Genomic DNA, 14769 nt, shown 5'->3' on the forward strand with positions numbered 1-14769 from the left:
TTGCACTTTAGCAGTTTGGGCTCGTTATCCGAGAAGGGTTGTGCTGACATTAGAGGGGGTCTAGAGGGTGTTCATGGGAAAGGTGCTGGGAATGAAAGGGTTAATTTATGAGTGGTGTTGGATGGCTCTGGGCCTGCACTCGTTTGTGTTTAGAAGAATGAGAGAGGCGGTAGGGGAGGGTCTCATTGAAACCTATCGGATATTGAAAGGCCTATTTAGAGTGGATGTGAAGACGATGATTCCCAGAGTGGGGAGTCTAGCACCAGAAGGCACAGCCTCAAAATAGAAGGACGTTTCTTTTGATTATGGACATCTTAAAGTTCTAAGGTTTACAACAAAGGTGATGAGGAATTTCTTTAGCCAGAGGATGGTGAATCTGTGGAATTCATTGCCACAGAGGCTGTGAAGGTCAAGTCATTGGGTATATTTAAAGTGGAGGTTGATAGGTACTTGGTAAGGGTATCAAAGGTTACAGGGAGAACTTTCTTTAGCGAGAGGATGATGAACCTGTGTGAATTCTTTGCCATAGATGGATCTTGGCCTTGTCTTTGCCTTGGTTCCCCTTGATGTCTAACCCCACTCCCCTTCCAAATGTGATTATTATTCCAACTCCATTGTCTTTGTCCAACATTAAAAGTCAGAATCAGAATCAGAATCAGGTTTATTATCACCGGCATGGGACGTGGACAACTCCTTCCTACCACAGTGTGTACCTAATCCTTCCCACAACATCAAATGCAATTTCAGTCCCCTTGACCCATCATACACAACCATCCACTGCCCCTCCATTAACTGAAATATTGGAGCTGAACAAGGAAAGCCTCTTTTGGGCTTGCGCCTTGCAAGAATTTGAATGCACATGAAAAATATTTGGTTGTCCATGCACTAATGATTTAACATGTTCTTTGAGCTGTGGAGCTGGCTATTTCTAGGCCACAGTTTATATAAAGTTACTTTGTGACATACTTGCTTTGATGTTGTTGTTAATGGTCTTTATGAGCACACTGTTGACAGGTACTGTAATATAAAAAGCAGGTGATAATATGCCATTGAAAGTGTTTGTATTCCCTTTTGGGTTAGTTGTCTCTGGAAACTTCAAACGCCTTTCACATTTCCTTCCACTGGAGAGGTCTCTGGTGCACAGGCTGACATTTTACCTTTAGTTACCTGACCATGCAGAGAAATTCTGATTGAATCCAGATGTTATTCACCACTTCACAATTTTGCAAATTACATTCTCTAGACGACTTCTTTTAACTCAGACATGAGAACATGTGCAAGTGCTCTTAGCTTCTTGTTCTCTTCCCTCTGATGGGAATTATATATCCGTAATCAACCTCCACTTGCTAAGCTTGCTTAAAAATCAAGAATTCACCATATCAGACAGATATGATTGGATCAGATTGTATACATATTGCACCTTCTGAGTAAATAATCTTGGTATAAATCATTGAAAACCTATTCTTAGTTTTATTTATTTAGAGATCAGTATGGAATAGGCCCTGCTGGACTTTCTGGTCCTTTGAACTGTGCTGCCTCGCAATACCCGACAACCCTATTCTAATCACAGGACAATTCACAAGTGAGCAATTAACATACAACTGGTATGCCTTTGGACTGTGGGAGGAAACCAGAGCACCCAGAGAAATCCCATGCATTCCACAGGGAGGACATCCAACCTCCTCACAGAGAATGCCGGGATTGAAATCCGACACAAGCAGCTGTAATAAACACTCACTCCACTACCATGGCGGTGTTTAAAATAATTAACGCATTTTACAGAATACATTTATTATGGTATAAATGCTTGATCTGAGAAATAGATTTTAACTAAATATTACAGGTACCTGCGGTGTAAAGAACAGGTCGGTATCATATTTGTTAGAGATGTATAACGAACGTAAATACATCAGTCTTCTCTTCCACTTCAATATCATGGAAATTATATGCCAGGAATATGTTGGATTAGGATGTAGAATTATTATTTTTCTTGTAGTTTAACTTTCAATGCCTGCTTGTACTTTTATGTAATCACCTAGATACAAAGTTAAAGTTTAAAGTGCATTTATTATCAAAGTATTTATACAGTACACAGCTTTGAGATTTGTCTTCTTGCAGGCAGTCACAAAACAAAGAAACATATTAGAACAACAGCACACACAAAATGCTGGTAGAACATAGCAGGCCAGGCAGCATCTATAGGGAGAAGCGCTGTCGACGTTTCGGGCTGAGAGAAGGGTCTCGGCCCGAAACGTCAACAGCGCTTCTCCCTATAGATGCTGCCTGGTTTGCTGTGTTCCACCAGCATTCTGTGTGTGTGTTGTTGTTTGAATTTCCAGCATCCGCAGATTTCCTTGTGTTTGCTCTTTAGAAACATATTAGAACCCGTTTAAAAAACACCCCACTCAACAAAACCATCAAACATCCAATGTGAGAAAAAGAACAAGTTACCCTAACAATAAAAACTAAATAAATAACACACAGAACATCAACCACATTGTATCCATAAGTGTGCAATTGTTCTGTGAATTTTTCAGTTATTAGGGTACAGTTGTTTCTTTACTTTTCTAGAAGCTTCTTAGTTTGTCAGCAGCCAGTGTCACACCACTTCAATCAGGCTAGTTTATTAGTTAATTGTTATCACAAGAGTTTTTCTTTCCTTGGTATGAGGTGACACAACCACTTTTTCCTTTGTCTTTTCTCTCAGCTTTCTTTCTGTTTGTTCTTCATTCTTGTAACGTTTAATAAAATAGCCATAAGTTACAAATTTTGTACCTTATTCTTGACTTCCAAAGATCTCGTGGATTACAAAAGCTTCAGGATGCAATAGATGTGTAACAAACTGTTGACCGACCAACACGAGTTTTGATCTCAGTGTAATTGCAATCAAACTGCAAGATTTATCTAAACACTGTTTATGATTGTATTGTTTATCTTTGATAATGATGTTGCTGATTACCTCTATTAGCTTTAAGTTTAATTATCATTCAAACCTTACATAGACACAACCGAACGAGACTGCTTATCTAGGAGAAGGAAAACTTGGATTTCAAACCTCCGCTGCCTTCTGGCTATACTCACTCATGGGGATGGCTTCGGGAGTAAACCCTGAGGAAAAATCCAGAGTTGGAGTCCCTAAGGCAGTCCTGCGATGAGTTCAAAACTGACTGGCAGCTCCTGCGACACTGCTGGTGCTAACCTGTATTGGTCTCTGCCGTTCCTTTGTATTTATCAGCTTCACGGAAAGGGAAGCCTGCAGCATGGGCAACAGCTCGCTCTCCACATCGTACAGCCCCGACTTGAGTATCCCATAGACTACTGAGACATGGTCGGCCCTCGTCAACAGGGGTCTCAAAGATGCTGCCTGACCTGTTGAGCTCTTCCAGCGGTTCTTGTCTGTTGCTCTGGATTTCCAGCATCTGCAGAATCTCTTCTGTTCCCGATTTTAAGAGTTGCCGATATTTTGCTTCAGCATCTGTCACTCTGAATAACTCAACGTGAAGAGTATTTAAACAGATATTGATAACCTTTTACAGTTATTGTCACTCAGCTGAAGCCATTGACAAAACCTAACTCATTTTAAAGAGTATTTTACCAGGTATTGACATACTGTTTTAGGTATTGACATTCGACCTTATCTATGCGAATATATTTGTAAAGCTCCTGGCAGTTTGCAATTGATGACTATTTACACTTTATGTTAATTGACACCTATTTTATTCAGTATCTGTTCTGAAGTCTATGATACAACTAAGCAATAAATACAATAAACACAAGAGATTCAGCAGATGCTGGAAAACCAGCGCAACACACAAGAAATGCTGGAGGATCTCAGCAGGCCTGGCAGCATCTATGGAAATTAATAAGTAGTCAATGTTTTGGGCCAAGACTCTTTGTCAGGACAATAACTTAGAATTGATGGATTACAGTTATAATATTTCACAATTTTTAATGCCGATCAATGGGCTTGAAGACAGGTAGGCTGAGGACTAACAAAGGGCATAAGACCATAAGATATCGGAGCAGAATTTGGCCATTTGGCCCATCATGTCTCCCCAACATTTCATCATGGCTGATCCATTTTCCCCTCAACCCCGTTCTGCTGCTTTTTCCCTATATCTCTTCATGCCCTGACTAATCAAGAGTCTATCAATCTATCAGCCTCTGCTTCAAAGATACTCCCTGTGGTGAACTACATATACCTGTCTGGACACGCCCCCTGCTGACTGCTCCTGTGGCTCCTCCCACACTGTCTCCCTGTGGTGAACTACATATACCTGTCTGGACACGCCCCCTGCTGACTGCTCCTGTGGCTCCTCCCACACTGTCTCCCTGTGGTGAACTACATATACCTGTCTGGACACGCCCCCTGCTGACTGCTCCTGTGGCTCCTCCCACACTGTCTCCCTGTGGTGAACTACATATACCTGTCTGGACACGCCCCCTGCTGACTGCTCCTGTGGCTCCTCCCACACTGTCTCCCTGTGGTGAACTACATATACCTGTCTGGACACGCCCCCTGCTGACTGCTCCTGTGGCTCCTCCCACACTGTCTCCCTGTGGTGAACTACATATACCTGTCTGGACACGCCCCCTGCTGACTGCTCCTGTGGCTCCTCCCACACTGTCTCCCTGTGGTGAACTACATATACCTGTCTGGACACGCCCCCTGCTGACTGCTCCTGTGGCTCCTCCCACACTGTCTCCCTGTGGTGAACTACATATACCTGTCTGGACACGCCCACCCCCCCCCCCCCCATTGACTGCTCCTGTGGCTCCTCCCACAGACCCCTGTATAAAGGCGATCGAGGCCTGACCCGGCCTCTCAGTCTCCAGGATGTAGTATGGTGGTCAACCACTGCTTGTTCCTTCTTCCAGTCAATAAAAGCCGATATCTCGCCTCATGTCTCAGAGAGAGTTATTGATGGTGCATCAGATACCCAATGACTTGGCCTCCACAGACACCTGTGGCAATGAATTCCACAGAGTCATCATTCTCTGGCTAAGAAATTCCTCCTTAACTCCATTCTAAAAGGATGTCTCTCTGTTTTGAGGCTGTGTCCTCTGGTCTTAGACTCCCCTACCATAGGAAACATCCTCTCCACATCCACTCTATAAAGCCTTCTCACCATTCGATAGATCTCAATGAAATCCCTCCTCATTCTTCCAAATTCTAGTCAGTAGAGGCCCAGAGCCATCAAACACTCCTCATATGATAAGCCTTTGAATGCTGGCATCATTTAAGTGACATTACAAAATATTTATTTCCTCATTTATTTCCCTTACATTGAAATCCAAGTCCAATCCATAAGACCATAAGACTCAGGAGCAAATTTAGGCCACCTGGCCCATCGATGCAATGACTGATATGTATGTATGTGGCTACCCTATTCGGTATACCTGTACACCTAATGCCAATCATGTGGCAGCAACACAATGTATAAAAGCAGGCAAGTATGTTCAATGGTTTGGTTGTCATCAGAATGGAAACTAAATTTATTCTAAGTGACTTTGACTATGGATGATTGTTGATGCCAGACGGGGTGGTTTGAGTATTTCAGAAACTGCTGACCTCCTGGGATTTTCACACACAACAGTCTCTAGAATTCACAGAGAATGGTGCAAAAAAGAAAAAAAAAATCCAGTGAGCGGTAGTTCTGTGGGCAAAAACCCCTTGGCCATAGGAGAATGGCTATACTAGTTCAAGCTAACAGGACGGTGACAGTAACTCACATAACCATGCATTACCACAATGGCGTGCAGGACAGCATCTCTGAATGCACATGCTACACCCTGAACAGCAAAACACCACAAATATGCATTTGAAGAGATTCTGCAGATACTGAAAATCTAAAGCAACACACACAAAATGCTGGAGGAATTTCACAAGTCAGGCAGCTTCTTTGGAAATAAATAGATAGTCAACGTTTCAGGCCAAGATCCTTCTTCAAGACTGGAAAGGAAGGGGAAAAATGACAGAATAAATAGGTGGTAGGAGGGGTAAGAGGTTAGCTGGAAGGAGATTTGTGAAGCTAGGTGAGTGGGAAAGATAAAGTGCTGGAGAAAAGGGAATCTGATAGAAGAAAAGAGTGCACCATAGGAGAAAGGGAAGGAGGAGGGGATCCAGGGGAAGTAATAGGCAGATGAGGAGATGTAAAAGGTCAAAGTGGGAAATAGAGCAGAGGGGAATTTGTTGACCAAAAGGAGAAAGCAATATTCATGCTATCAGGTTGGAGGTACCCAGGTGGAATATAAGTTGTTGCTCCTCCACCCTGAGGGTTGCCTCATCTTGGCATAAGAGGAGGCCATGGACCAACAGATTGGAATGTGAATAGGAATGGAAGTTAAAATGTTTGGCCACCGGGAAGTCCTTCTTGTGGTGAATGGTGCGGAGGAGCCCAATGAAGCTGTCTCCCAATTTGCAATGGGTCTCATTAATGTAGAGGAGGCTGTTTCGGGAGCACTGGACACATTAGATGACTCCAGCAGATTCACAGGTGAAATGTTGCTGAATGTATGTTTTAACTTTACAATGGGAATCCCATTTTTCAGCCTCATATGTGTGCGCAGAAGATTGAAGGTTCACATCCCACTGTAGAACCTGAACAGCTAATTTCAGATGACATTTTAGCGTTACATTGATAAGAGTGGCTGACTCTTAATTATCTTTTGAGGTGGTCTTGCAAGCTTGTGTGAGGCACAAAGAATTGCCAGTGCAAGTCCTTGTGAACTATTCTGATGATTTATTGCAGCTGTTTACTTGGATTGTCACTATGCACTTTCTGTGCCATAATGGAAGTTTTTCACAGCCCAGTTCTATCACTTCTTCTACACGTCAGTAGAGATTCCTGGGTCTGAGATGTAACAGAGTGCTAGAAAATATGAGCCTTGGCTTCTGTGATATTTCATGGACCTCTTGTAAGGAATGTGCTCACTGGTGAAAATACTGGAAAATCCATTCAAATCTTCTAAAAAATTTACAGTCTTGGGAAGTTAATGAAATGGCATGAGCTTCCATATATCCAATGAAAAATGTCAAGCCTAATTTGAAAGCTAATTATTGTCATTGTTTTTGTTTCATGTGCTGCTAATTGTCAGATGTTGACACAGAGTCCCTTGTGGTCTGACGTTCGTTGACATTGTATGCAGTACTCTCCAGCATGAAGAACGCCTAGCATTAATTGGCTAATCCAGACTTCAGATCCTAATTGTCTATATTTGAATATTGGATGATAACATAAGCAAAACAAAAGATGTGAGCTTTAATTTTGTTGATATGCATTATTTCTCTCTTCTCGCTACTGCCATCAGGAAGAAGGAAGAGGAACCCCAGGTCCCACATTTCCAGGTTCAGGCACAGTTACTACCCTCAACCATCAGGCTCTTGAACCATCATTTGTTCCATCACTACACTGTTCCCACAAGCTATGAACTTACTTTCAAGGACACTTCCTTTCATGTTCTCAATACTTACTGACTATTTAATTATTATTATTTTCCTCTTTTGTATTTGAAGTTTGATGCCTTTTACGCATTGGTTGTTTGTCCACCCTGTTGGGTGAGGTCTTTCATTGATTCTATTGTGTTTCTTGTACTTACTGTGAATGCCTGCAAGAATGTGAATCTTAGGCTTGTATATGGTGGTTTATCATATAATATATTTGATAATCAAGTTACTTTGAGCTTTGAATGATATCAAATGGCTTCGGAGATTCTGCAAATTCTGGAAATCCAGAGCAGCATACACAAAATGCTGGAGGAACTCAGCAGATTAGGCAGCATCTGTGGAAATAAGTAAACAGTTGGCACTTTGGGCTGAGACCCTTATTCAGGACTTCATGTAGTATTCTAGTCAGTACTGCTAAACGTTTACTTTTGGCATGAAGTGGCAATTTAAATTAGATCCAGAAACTATGAATGAGTGTGAATGAGAGCAGGAAATTAAGGAGTCAGTGTAGATGATCCAACAAATTTGGCATCTTAAACGTTATTCTGTAATCCCAAAGTATGAAATAGGTATTCCATTTTAATAGATGTTCCAATTTAGAGCTCTGTAATATAGGACAGAAAGAACTGTATTTTTCAGATGTTTCAAGGGGACTTGAGGGAAGCTGCTTCACTCAGAGAGTGTGAAATGAGCTGTCCGCACAAGTTGTGGATGCAGGTTTGATTCAGGATTCAAAATTCAAGTTTCTTTGTCTCGTGCACATCAACACATCCAGTGAGAGGGTATCAAAGCAGCAGGGCCCAGTGCCGACAACGAGGAGTGACCCAACGTGTAAGTACAACAGACAACAAACTGGAAATACAAAGAGAAAGAAAAGAAAATTAATAATAATAGTAATAAATAAGCAATAAATACTGAAAACATGAGATGAAAAGCCCTTGAAAGTGAGTACATAGGTTGTGGAACTTGATGGTTGCGTGGTAATAACAGTTCTTGAAGATGATGGTAAGTGTCCTGAGGCTCTGGTGCCTCTTTCCTGATGGTAGCAGTGAGAAGAGAGCATGGACTGGATGGTGGGGGGGGATGCTGCTTTCCTGTGACAGGACTCTGTGGATATGGTCAATAATGGGGAGTGCTTTACCTATGGTGGACTGGGTCATATCCACTACTTTAGCTCAGTCTTCTGTTAGTTTTTAAAAGCTTCCTAATCCACTAAATTTTTGGTCAATTACATGCCTTCTCTTTTGCTGTTATGCTGTCTTTGACTTCCCTTGTCACACATGGTTGCTTTATCCTCCCCTTGGAATACTTCATCTTTTGGATGTTTCTTTCCTGCACCTTCCAAATTGTTCCCAGAAATACCAGCCATTGCTATTCTGCCAATATCTCTGCTAGTGTCCCTTGCCAATTAACTTTGGCTAGCTCCTCTCTCCTGCCTCTGTTATTCCTTTTATTCCACTGTCTTTATCTTCTCCCTCTCGAACTGCAGGGTGAATTCTATCAGTTAAAACAAACTACTACACTCAGTACTTGCATAATTTTAAGACTACAGCATAGGTAGATAGAGTCATAAAGAAAGCTTTTCACACATTGGGTTTCATAATTCATTATATAGAGTACAGGAGTTGGGATGTTATGTTGAAATTGTATAAGATGTTGGTGAGGCATAATTAGACCAATTTTGGTCACCTGCCTATGGTAAAGATGTAAATAAGATTGAAAATGTGCAGAGAAAATATACAAATATGTTACTGAGACATGATGACCTAAGATATAGGGGAAGGTTGAATAAGTTAGGACTTTATTCCCTAGAACATAGAAGATTATACAAAGTTATGAGGAATATAGATAGGGTAAATGCAGGCAGGCTTTTTCCACTGAGACTGGGTGGACTATCATTAGAGGTCATGGGTTAATGGTTTAGGGGGAATTTCTTCACTCAGTGAGTGCGTAATGAACTACTAGTGCAAGTGGTGGATGCAAGGTTGATTCCTACATTTAAAAGAAATTTGGATAGGTATATGGATGGGAGGGCTATGGTTTGGGTGCAGTTTGATGAGACTAAGCAGATTAATGGTTTAACATGGACTAGATGGGCTGAAGGAACTGTTTCTGCTCTATGACTCTATGTTTTGAAGATCTAAAGTTTTCACTTTTAAACTGGGCAATTTGATTAAGATCAATTTGGCTTAACTTCCATAAGGGATCATTAAGCATCCTACTAAAAATGTAAAACAAGTTTAAAAGGGTCATTTAAAATTAAGCCTACTTTCATGACTGATCCTCTTTCCATGGCCAGTGAGCAATAGCCCATGGGTGTCGTCCTCTGCTTGGCACATATTTCCTTTCTGTTAGTAAGCATAAATGATGAAGTGTATTCCCTAACAAGCACTGACAAGTGATCCCTTCAATGAATCAACCTATTTATATCAATTGTTTCTTGAAAGCTTCAATGAGATCCAGAAATGAAACAAATGCTCTTTCCTGCAGATTATCCATTTACTTGAGAAAGAGATTGTAGTTTGCAATTTCACTTTAAGAAAGGGAAATGATGATTTTTATAATGGTTTCTAAAATCTGCCTTGTACTTACCAGAATCAGAATCAGAATCAGAATCAGATTTGGTATCACCAGCATACATTGTGAAATCTATTATTTCGTGACAGAAGTACATTGTAATACATTGTAATAAGAAACATTGTAAATTGCAATATATACAGAACTGTGCAAAAGTACAAGGCATACATACATAGTTGGGGTGTCTTAAGACTTTTGCTCGGTATTGTATATATGAAAATTAAATTAAATAAGTAGTACAAAAAGAGAGGAAAACATAGTGAGGGTTCACTGTCCATTCAGAAATTTGATGGCAGAGGTGAAGGATCTGTTCCTAAGATATTGACTGTGAGTCCTCAGGCTCCTGTGCCTCCTCCTTGATGGTACCAATGAGAAGAGGACTTGTCCTGGCTGATGGGTGACAGTGTCCATGATGGTGGTGGCTGTGTTTACAAAATTCTGCAGCTTTTTCCGACCTTGTGCATTGTTCCCTCCATACCAGACAGGGAATGCTCTATGTGGTACATCTGTAGAAATTTGCAAGTGTCTTTGGTGACATACCAAGTCTCCTCAAACTCCTAATGAAATATAGCTGCCGTTGTGCCTTCTTTGTAATTGTCCAGTCTCAGATAGCTCCTCAGAGATGTTGACAGCCAAATGTTGGCTGAGCAGTGGTTGACAATGTGCCAGCACACACCCGTGTTGCATCACTGAGCTGCTTGCAATGCTTCAGCAGAGTGTTGGGCAACATAGTACACCAGAGGACACAGACCCAATTTCCCAGAAGATCTTGCTTGACTCCAAACATAGTCATAGAAATGGACTATGTGAAAGACACAAGAGATTCTGCAGTTGCTGGAAATCTTAAGCAACACACACAAAATGCTAGAGGAACTCAGCAGGTCAGGCAGTGTCTATGGAACAGAATAGACAGTTAATTTATTTTATTCATTTCATGATATAGGCTGTTCCAGCCCTTTGAGCTGTGTTGCCCAGCAATCACTGACAATCCTGATTTAACCCTAGCCTAATCACAAGACGATTTATAATGACCAATTAACCTATTAACCAGAGCACACATTCAATAGGAAAGCCCACACATTCAACGGGAGCACATACAGACTCCTTCCGGAGATGCCGAGATTGAGCTCTGAACTCTGATGCTTCAAGCTAACTGTGACACTATTGTGGTGCCCAACTGGTTTCATGTTTCAGGCTGAGATCCTACATCATTATTACAAAAGAAGGGTTCTGTATGATGAGATAAAATGTAAAGTTAAACTATGGACAACAGCTGCTATGTGACTTCAAGTTCAAGTACAGGTTTAATTGACATTCAACCATATGCATGAATACAGCCAAGTGAAATAGCTTTCCACTGTAGCCAAAGTGCAAAACACAATACCAACAGTCACACACAGTACAAGGCACACTTAGAATTATGATAGCAGAAAAACATAGTTACAAAAAAACTAATATAACCCAAGTCCCTGAGTGTCATGGCTTGTAGATTGATGGTACATGGATGTTACCCTGGAGCCATGTTTCAGCAAGACGCAGCCTGTAGCAGTTTCTCATCATGTGGTACCATAGCCACAGTGGCATGCAATCCAGCTTGTCTCGAGCTGAAGTCAATGAAACATTTTGAAACACAAATTGTGGAACATTGTTGGACATGCTATGTGAAGTTTAATATATCAAAGAACTCACTGCTTTTGCAGAATATTGTCAAGGCATGGTTGCAAAGGAGAACCTGTGTGCTCAATAGGTGAGGTATTACTTCCTCAGAGAAGTGTAAGTGGGAGGAAACACAACCACTCTAGAGCTACGGAGGGGTTTCACTACCAGTCCGTGTCACGAGCGGGGTCAGGGACAGAAGAGGGATCAAAGGCACTCTACTGTAGGCTCGGGTATTTCTTTAGGTATTTCTTAGGTTCTGTCGAGTACTGATTAAGTTGATTAGTGCTTTAAAGTTTTTGTACATCCTCTCATTTCTCTCGCCTTTGGATCCCGAATTGAACAGAAGCCAAACTATGGAGGGTAAACAGTACATGTGGCAGGTGATAGGTGAGACCAGGTGAGGGGTGTTGGAGAGGGGATGAAGCGAGAAGCTGGGTGGTGACAGGTGGAAGAGGTAAAAGGCTGAAGAAGAAGAATTTCATAGGAGAGGTGAGTAGATTATGTATTAAATGGAAGGAGGTGGGGAACCTGAGGAGTGATCGCCAGGATAAGAGGGCTGATGAGGAGAAGAGAAGAGGCAACAGGGTAACCAGAATGGGGAATAAATATTCTAGAATGACCTTAGCAAAATTCTAGACAGTCCATAATTATCTTCAGGACATAACAAGATTATCTTTTGTAATGATGTGATTGTATAACAACCTTTCAGTGATGTAGCTAACTGTGAAATCTGCCTAGTGCTTAATTGACATTGTAATTCAAAAGGAAATACTGTAAATATCTTCACTGAGTGCAATCTATTTTACAGAAAATTTATCTACAGAAGTTTGCATGGATGTTTGGGGAGGCTTTGCGCTGGTATCCCATGGGTAATTAGATTAATCTAAAATCATTTGGAAATCAGTAGCTGATTTTTCTTCATGCTTAAAGTGATATATATTTCATTTGTAAAACTGTAGAAGCAATAATATATGGTAGTTTAGGGAAAAAAATGCCTTTTGACTTGGCTTTTATTCTGTCTTCTCAACCATGTGATGTCTGCCAAATCACCTGCCTGTGAGGAGCTGTTCATTTTGATTAAAAGCTTAAAGTCTGCTTAATGTTTCATGACTGCTGGCAGTACCATAGATTGCTGTCTTTCTGTGACCCAGAAGCTTTGTCACAATTAGTAAAGTCAAGTGAAGTAAAGAGTAAAATCATTTAAAGAATTAGGTAGTACAGTTTTAGCATGGCTTCTTAAGATGATGCCATTTATACATGAAGATGCACAATATGTAAATAATGAAATATAAAGTGAAGCACAGTGCATTAATTTTAAATCATATATCTTCAATCTTATGCAAAATGATATTAGTCACCAAAGAAATAATTTATCTGTTCACAATAAAAACTATCTTGATCTCTTTTTACCCCACTACATATAAGCTATAGAAAGCATTTCATATTTTTATGAATGTGTGGCAGAATTGCATGGGTGACATTTTCATTCACTTTCAATTGTTTGTGAATGGGCATTTAAATTAAAATATGAAGCTTCGATATGTAGCTTGCACCAACACTGATTATGATCATTTGATTTCCATAGAGTGAATAGATGAAACTATTTGAAGTCAACTAATGATTAAAAATATTCTTGACATTGCAACAATCATTATTTCAACTACTTAAATCCATAATGGATGGATCCAATCTTTTTCAATCTGTTGTCACTGGCTTCCCATCGCAGATGCCAATCTGCAGTGAATTTGATTCACTTAAGAAAATAGTGTAGGCTCAGTGGACTCAATAAGCATTACAGGCTCTGACACCAAAACTACAGTGTGGAAAGCTACACTCGGTGACCATGTTATTAACCTGCTTGTTAATGCACATCTCTAATCAACCAATCACCTGGCAGCAGCTCAATGCATAAAAGCATGCAGACATGGTCAGGAGATTCAGTTGTTGTTCAGACCAAACATCAGAAATGTGATTTAAGTGACTTTGGCTGTGGAGTGATAGTTGGTAACAGACAAGGTGGATTGAGTGTTTCAGAAACTGCTGACCTCCTGGGATTTTTACACCGAGCAGTCTCTAGGGTTCACAGTGAATGGTGTGTAAAACAAAAACAAGAAACAGTCAGTGTGTGGCACTTCTGTGGGTGAAAATATTGTGTTAATGAGAGAGGTCAATGGAGAATAGCCAGACTGGTGCAAGCTGACAGGAAGCTCAAATAAAGGCACGTTACAACAGTATGTGCAGAAGAGCATCACTGAATGCACAACACGTTGAAACTTGAAGTGGATGGACTACAGCAGCAGAGGGCCATGAACATGCACTCAGAGTACAATTTGTTATGCACAGGAGATACCTGTGTGGTATCAAGTGGCCACTGAGTGTAGGTTCCTGACCTACAAATAGCTTGAACTACACTGCCTAAGCACAGCAATAAAATTTGCATTCACCCAAAAATATGCCACCTACCCCGGAATATCCAAAGAATTACCATGCTGCTCCAGTAACCTAGGTTCACTGGGGTCATTCGAGGGGGAGCCATCAAAGCTTTGGACATGGCATCGAAGGTTATGGGGAGAAGCCCAGGGAATGGGGTTGAGGAGGGGGGAAAATGATCAGCCATGATGGAACGGCAGAGCAGACTCAATGGGCCAAATGGCCTAATTTCCTCCTATATCTTATGGTACTTTAGGTCACAGTCAGAGAACTCAGAAACTATTCCCTTAATGAGCTTTAACAACTTCCACACAAAGCAGGAATTCTTCTCAAATTCAAAAGCCCTGGTCCTCAGAAAAGTGTTTTTTGTACAAAATCCAAATATTGGTATTGGTTTATTAATTTCAGGTGTACGAAGTTTTAGTGAAACTTGCTGACACAATGGTCATATTACCACAATTCATTTCTTCATTAGAGCTGTTATAGGGGGAAGTATACAGAGGGTTAAAAATGAGTAACTAGTGATGTGGATTGTCAAGGAACCACAGACAAAAGTAAAGACATGTCATACACTCAAGCTTCAGGAACTTCACAAATTTCACAAATAGTATGCTCCAATTGTTGCAATAGAAAAGTGGATTTGCTGTTACCCTGTA

This window comes from Hypanus sabinus, chromosome 5 (assembly GCF_030144855.1).
Source record: "Hypanus sabinus isolate sHypSab1 chromosome 5, sHypSab1.hap1, whole genome shotgun sequence".
Lineage (NCBI taxonomy): Eukaryota > Metazoa > Chordata > Chondrichthyes > Myliobatiformes > Dasyatidae > Hypanus > Hypanus sabinus.